This window comes from Octopus sinensis, linkage group LG16, assembly GCF_006345805.1.
Source record: "Octopus sinensis linkage group LG16, ASM634580v1, whole genome shotgun sequence".
Lineage (NCBI taxonomy): Eukaryota > Metazoa > Mollusca > Cephalopoda > Octopoda > Octopodidae > Octopus > Octopus sinensis.
Window position 1 is genome coordinate 4656903 of NC_043012.1, and position 7500 is coordinate 4664402.

Sequence of the window (7500 nt, forward strand, 5' to 3'; positions counted from 1 at the left end):
GTTATATCAATAAACGTTTTTTTAAACAATATTAATAGCGTTCTGTCTATCGCTATACGAATCCATCATTTTTTGCTAAAATGTCGTATTGACAAGTTTCGTTTTTTCACTTTCCCGAAGAGAAGATTGCATTGTTTATACCTTTTATTCTTTTGAATAAGTATCAGTGGAATTTTTGAAACATATGTAGAAAGTAAAATACTTGTTTAAACCTGCGTTAACTCCATTTTTTATTCATATTATTCAAATTCAACGTAAACAAGAAGTTTCAACCTTTATAACAAGGAGTTACAACATCTTTACTTGTGAGATTTTTGCTGCCCTGGTAACTATTCATTCATTTATCCGTGTTAATTGTTAACAAGGTAAAATACACTCATCTATTTATATATATTATTATATATATATATATTATATATATATATATATATATATATATGTAAATGAATATTACATTTCTAATCTCTCAGAGCGATTTATACAGTAGCAGCACGATAAGTGATGGTATGTTGCCAACTTAATGAGGCATTCCCAAGAAAGGGAAGATGCTATTTAGCCCTAGGAAACACCAAAACCAAACATTCATATAAAACTCTGCCTTATTGATACCAGTCTGGATGTTTAAACCTCTCTTTTTTCTTCTTTTGATACACACACACAAACACACATTTTATAAATATGTATATATATATATATAGCTTTATAACTATTAGCGTGTATGCTCTATATATGTGTGTATTACTATACACACATCTTTCGCGGATGTATTTCGACGAAAGTTGTAACTCCGCGCAATAAAATTGCACAATTTATGTCATTTGTTCTGCCCGAATTATCCAGATAATCCCTTGTTTCTGATGCTGACATGTAATGCAATGAACCAGTTATTACTGGTCGTAAAGGTCCGGCAATGAATTACATACTGCTATTCATCAAATGCGATATTGTATTAGATATAAAAGAATATTTTGAATGTACGTGCTTGTGTAAGTGCATGTCTCAATGTGCATGTATGTGTGTGTGTGTGTTAGGTTTGAATTCTTACCTGCAGTGATGTCAGTTGAAAATGGAACAGAGACATTCCTTACCGCTTCTCCTTATCATAAAGACAACAGAGACGGTAAACATTCCAAACTACTACTACTACTACTACTACTACTACTACTACTACTACTACTACTACTACTACTACTACTACTACTACTACTACTAATAGCTGTAGTAATAAACTAATAACAAATGGTGAAATGTTTTTCTCTTAGCCTTCATCACGATTTTCAGTGAAATTCTTTGAAAATAATTAAGATATTAACGAAGTGGTAAGTTAGTGTTTGCAGTACAAATTATTATTATTATCATTACAATTATTATTATTATTATTATTATTATTATTATTATTATTATTATCATTATCATTATTATTATTATTATTATTATTATTATTATTATTATTATTATATTATTATTATTATTATTATTATTATTATCATTATTATTATTATTAATGTTGTTGTTGTTGCTGCTGTTATCAACTCCTCTTATCAAATTGTCACACATTCTTTTATTTTAGCAGTTCGTTTAGCATTCGGCACATCTAATTGCATCACACGACGGTATAGTTTAATTTTATGATAATTAGTTTGTAGCGGCGATAAAAGGCTGAACCGACGAAGATGAAGAAGAACAACAACAACGAAAACAAAGAAAATGAACGAAAATAAGTAAAACTGGAAAGATCTAAAAAAAAAAAAAATGGAATAAATAAATGCACGAACAGAAGAATAAATAGAAAGACAAATATATGAGAAAATTATTCTTTTCATTTTCAATCGTGATTTTTCAGTTGTTGTTCCATGTCTATGAAGTCAAATGTCAGTTGTCATCAAATGGTGACCTGTGCTGCGTAATATTTTTTGTCGAAAATTATTTGAGTGTCTTTTGCAATGAAAGAAACGTCACGGAAGTTGGCCAAGGTGTGTCTGAGTCTAAAAGCTATGAATAAAATATTTGATGAAACTCTGTGGGTAAGATGGCGAGCAGGCTAAATCATTTGTTCCTACGCACGTATTACCATTGTGGTTATTTAGAAGTCTCCATTGCATGATTCAAGAGTAATTGCATGCTTAATTACAACTGATCATTAGGGAAGACTTTATAATATTACTAGCAGTATCGCCCGGCGTTGCTCGGGTTTGTAAGGGAAATAACTATATAAGCATTTTTAGAGATGTATAGTATAATAGCCATCTCAATATGGCTAACCACAAAGGGGGGGTGTTACTGTAGCTTTTTACGTTCTGAGATTTAATAATACATTTTTAGAGAGTTACTTCCCTTATATAATAGCTAAAAAATGCATTAAAAATGGGAAAAATGATGGTAATTTTTTTTTAATCGTAGACTCATCGTAGACGCGCGCTAATACCCAGAAGGGCTCGATATGAATCACGACTATAAGATACCCGCTTTTGGTTACACTGTAACGCAAAATGTGGGAGTAGTTAGGAATCTAAGACAGACACACAACTTCACTTTTATATATAAAGATATTACAGAGATCTAATACTTCTTGTATAACAGAATGGATTAAAGTAATCCACGACGAACTGATGCGGTTAAGCATGATAAAGTGCTACATGATGCTACCATGCAGAGTTCCAAACAACCACAGTGATTAATGCTTAGCGGCATTTCATCCGTCTTTAGTTATCAATTCAAATTCTGCTGAGGTCATCCTTTCGGAGTCGATACAATAAGTACCAGTTGAGCACTGGGGTCAATGTAATCGATTTGCTCCCTCCTTGTTCCTAAAATTTGAAAACAGTATATGTTTTCCGGCTCTTTACGTTCTGAGTTCAAATCCCGCTGAGGTCAACTTTGCCATTCATCCTTTCGGGGTCGATATAATAAGTAAAAGTTGAACACCGGGGGCAATGCGATCGATTTAAACCCTCCCTAGTAATTGATGGCCTTGTACTAAAAATTTGAAACCAGTATATTTTTCTGGCTTTTTACGTTCTGAGTTCAAATCCTGCTGAGTTTGACTTTGTCTTTCCCCACTTCGCGGTCGATAAAATAAAATACCAGTCAAGTACTGAGGTTTTTGTAATCGATTCGTCCTCTTCGCTCATAATTACTAGTCTTGAACCCTGTAATGGCTCAGCGTCCCGTTCAGGGAGAATATTGAGATCTTGGTCACTTATACGTCATGGTAACCGAGTAGCTGACCTTATGAGTCCTGGAGGTGGGGTCAAGTAAAGCATAACATCCACGGATAATATGAATCACTGAGGGCATAAGGAGTGAGACCATAGATAGAGGTAGCCTGGAGGAACAAATTCCAAAGCATTATTTGGTCTTTGTAAATTGCCGTGTGAAGGTTCCTTTGCCGGAGGTCTGTACAAACAGGAAGCCCGTCGCCACTGAGAATAGTTTGAGAATAGTAATTGTTGACACTCCTTGTTTCAATGGTTGAAGCAAGACCTTTTAATTCAGAATTCACAGATAGGCGCAGACATGGCTCTGTGGTAAAGAAACTCGTTTTGAAAACCCTAGTGGTTTCGGGCTCATTCTCACTGCACGGTACCTTGGCAGAAGGGGAGACATCCTAAAAATAGCTGGAGGCGGTATGCTGAGGCAGAGAAGAATAGATAGGGACCAAACTGGATAGAAGTAGGAAATACAGCAGGGAATTGAAAACGGCTAAAAAAAAGTCTATAGGAAGCGAAGGACTTAAGTAAGCAGTAATCCTTCATATCGCGCACAGCCGGGTTGTTTTTCTGTTTGTTAATGAAGGGCAGTATATTAGAAAATATATTCCTAGATTCTTCTAACAAGACGAGGATCCGCTTAGGATCTTTGTGGTGATGGGTTTGCTCCATCAGAGCTGAACTGAGACCAAACAACAACAACATCAACAACAACAACAGCAACAACAACAACAACAACAACAACAACAACAACACAGCAGCAGCAGCAGCAGCAGCAACAACAACAAAAACAACAACAACAACAACAACATTATCCTCTTCCTCGTCGTCGTCGTTGTCGTCGTCATCATCATCATCAACAATAACAACAACAACAAAAATGTCAACAAAAGACAAGAGCAGCAGCAGCAGCAGCAGCAGCAGCAGCAGCGGCGGCAATGACAACATCAATAATAATAGCAGCAGTGACAAGACGACATAAGCAACAGCAATAAGAGCAACGACAACAGCAACAACAACAATCATAACAAAACAACAACATCCCTTGATATACTTTTACCTTGTTCTAGTCATTAGACTGCGGCCATGCTGGGGCACCCCCTTGAACAATCTTTGGAGAAATGAATCACCTGCAGAGTCTTGTTTTTTGAGCATGGTACTCATTCTATCGGTCTTTTTTGCTGAACCGCTAAGTTATAGGGACGTGAACACAAAGACACCAAAGATACCGAAGACATAGATACACACACAGACACACACACACAAGCACAGAAACACACAAACACACACAAATACACACACACAAGTACACAAATACACATACACACAAGCATACATAAACACACACACATAAACACACAGAGAGGCACACATAAACACATACACATACAAGTACACATAAACACACAAACACACATACATACACACAAATGCACACACAAGCACACACAAACACACATAAACTCACACAAAGAAGCACACATAAACACACACATACACACGCACATAAACACACACACACACACACACACACACATATACGACAGCTTTATTTCAGTTTCCACCAACCAAATCCACTCACAAGGCTTTGGTCATCATGAAACTATAGTAGAAGGTGTCACTCACTTAGTTTGAACCCGGAACCATGTGGTTGGGGAGCAAATTTCTTACCTCACAGCCACGCCTGCACCTCTGCTCTATTCACCCAACGAATTATGATTTAAAGTATATTTTAATTTTATAAGTCTACACGTGTGGAGCATCTTCAGAAAGAGAAGAATATTGTGAAGTTATTGTTCCTCCTCTAAGGCGGCGAACTGGCAGAAACGATAACGTTCCGGATGAAATGCTTAACTGTATTTCGTCTGCCACTACGTTCTGAGTTCAAATTCCGCCGAGGTCGAATTTGCCTTTCATCCTTTCGGGGTCAATTAAATAAGTATCAGTTACGCACTATGGTCGATATAATCTGTCCTTGTTTGTCCTCTCTGTATTTAGCCCCTTGTGGGTAGTAAAGAAATAGGTATTCCGGCTGTCTTTACGTTCTGAGTTCAAATTTCGCCATGGTCTACTTTGCCTTTCATTCTTTCGGGGTCGATAAATTAAGTACCAGTTACGCACTGGGGTCGATGTAATCGACTTAATCCGTTTGTTTGTCCTTGTTTGTCCTCTCTGTTTTTAGCCCCTTGTGGGTAGTAAAGAAATAGGTATTTCGTTTGTCCTTACGTACTGAGTTCAAATTCCGCCCAGGTTGACTTTGTCTTTCATCCTTTTTGTATTGATTAATTATATATAACCAGTTGCATACTGGGGTCGATCTAATCGACTGGCCCCCTCCCCAAACATTTTGGACCTTGTGCCTAGAGTAGAAAAGAATATTGTGAAGTTATTTTCGAAAAAAAACTAACTAAAAATCCTAGGTATTTTCTGGTTGTAAGAACATTCTGAAGAGACGAGACACTTCTAACCACACTGCTATGTCTATATTCCATTTCAGGGATGACTGTGAGGTTGCGGGGCTAGCTTTACAACTAAGTGGTGGTTTGGTGCCGAGGTCAATCCTACTGCGTAGCAATTTGGACAAGAAAGCACTTCCTACTGTAACATGGGGTTGACTAATACTTTGCATGCAGAAAAATGGTAGATAGAAAAAAAAAAAGGTTCTAGGTCAGGTGCCCGACGAGTAATTACCCAACGGTCAATCGCCCGAAGAACAACTGCCCGGCGGACAAATGCCTGACGGAAAACTATCTTCTTGGCTATAGCGGTACGTATTCTAAAATTGGAACGATATAGAGATTAGCACGGCCCCTCCGCAAGGATGACACGCAAATTCCTGAAGCGTTCCATATTTTTCTAGTAGGCGTAGGAGTTTCTGTGTGGTAAGTATCTTGCTTACGAACCATATGGTTCCGGGTTCAGTCCCACTGCGTAACTCCATGGGCAAGTGTTTTCTTCTACTATATCCTCGGGCTGACGAAAGCCTTGTGAGTAGAGGTAGATGGAAACTGAAAGAAGCACATCGTATATATGTATATATATATATATATATTATATATATATATTATTATATATATATATATATGTATGTATGTATGTATGATATATTGTGTGTCTGTGTTGTCCCCCCAACATCGCTTGACAACGATGCTGGGTGTTTACGTCCCCGTAACTTAGTGGTTCGATAGAATAAGTACTAGACTTACAAAGAATAAGTCCTGGAGTCGATTTACTCGACTAAAGACGATGCCCCAGCATGGCATCAGTCAAATGACTAAAACAACTAAAAGAGTAAAGAGTAAAGAGTAAAATCTGCAAACACGAATACAAATAATAATTCTAAAACTACATTGTGGTATATAATCCCATTTGGGAAGAAGATAATTTCCAGCCTCCCTAAATTGTTCTACGGCGAAAGGAAACTAGGATTTTCTAATCGCCGTAACGTGGCACAAATGATAGCCGCTCATAACACAAGTAAATTCCGTACCTCCTAGGAAGAGCTTCGTTATCAGAATACAAATAATAGAGTAACAGTAAATAACAATAGTATTAACATAGATGATGATACCATAATTGAAGGCACTAAGCCGGAGATGATTGGTAGCAATAGGACTGACAATCAAAGCGAAGCAACCCTAACAATCTCCCTCACAAGCATTGAAAAGGAAGGCCGGACTACTTGAAAGAGCAGTACTGAAACTATCGTCAATAGGGCCAATAGAAATAATATGGAAATCAGGACAAAAGTTTTAGAACAGATCCCTAGAGAAGTAAACGACGTAATAAGTAATAGAAATAGACAAATTACTTTGTGCAACTGGACAAGAAATAAATTCTGTCCGGTAAATTCTAAATGTAAACTCAGGAACGTTGTCTACAGATGTAAAGTAACATCTTTATTCCACATGCCTCTTTCCTTCTTTTTTCCTCTCTCCACCATGCATTTACCATTCCTTCAGTGTTCTGCTTTATTATAATTAAAAATGGCTCTGACGAAAGTACCATTAATGTCTCAGAACGTTCAATTTTTCTCAACTGATCAATAGTTCGATTGAGTAAAGCTGCCAGTAACGTACCCAAAATGATTACTGGAAACAGCTGTAAGCCAACTGTTACTGTAATAAAGGAAAAATAGGTATTGATCATTATTTATACCTTGCTTGTCTTATGTATATATATATATATATATGACCTCGTGTGTACCGTTGGCATTTTTTTCCCTCTGTCTTCCTTTCTCTGGATCTTTCCTTCTCCTATGTTTCCGACGAAGAGCTCCGCTCGAAACGTT

General features: G+C 37.0%; 1 protein-coding gene and 1 pseudogene across 1 annotated transcript in view; one reads left to right on the forward strand and one right to left on the reverse strand.

Moving 5' to 3' along the window:
* LOC115220581 (chitin synthase chs-1-like) overlaps window positions 1-7500 on the reverse strand; it is a 162159-nt gene that overhangs the window by 141935 nt on the left and 12724 nt on the right. The gene's annotated exons all lie outside the window — the stretch shown is intronic.
* LOC115220652 lies at window positions 5965-6065 on the forward strand (annotated as a pseudogene).